The 283-nt window shown below is 44.5% G+C and overlaps 1 protein-coding gene across 1 annotated transcript in view; it reads left to right on the top strand.

The window, feature by feature from the left end:
- The window catches only part of LOC119592868 (sodium/hydrogen exchanger 9B2-like), a gene marked incomplete in the record, with an annotated part of 77,067 nt that overhangs the window by 60,067 nt on the left and 16,717 nt on the right, over positions 1 to 283 (top strand).

Here is a 283-nt window from a genome sequence, read left to right as displayed (position 1 = left end):
TTTTTCAGCCACACCTCAAAGCTGTGTGAATTAACACAATTAAAAACATCATTTCAACAAAGGCAACAAAGAAAATGCCAGTATTGAGAAACCAGAGTCATCACTTACGTTGTCCTCTGACATCCCCTGCCGCCTCCATCCAATACCTGCCACAAAGGCCATGACTAGACATCCAAGAGCTCCAGCTCCTCCAAACTGCGCCTGTAAACACTATAAATGTTACATTTACTCATCAATATGGGGGGGAGTCCCGTCACTGCCGTGCTTACACCCTATGTAACAA

The sequence above is a fragment of the Penaeus monodon genome, chromosome 31, assembly GCF_015228065.2.
Source record: "Penaeus monodon isolate SGIC_2016 chromosome 31, NSTDA_Pmon_1, whole genome shotgun sequence".
Classification (NCBI taxonomy): Eukaryota; Metazoa; Arthropoda; class Malacostraca; order Decapoda; family Penaeidae; genus Penaeus; species Penaeus monodon.
The sequence above is the reverse complement of the archived record's forward strand: the minus strand, read 5'-3'. Positions and strand labels throughout refer to the sequence as shown.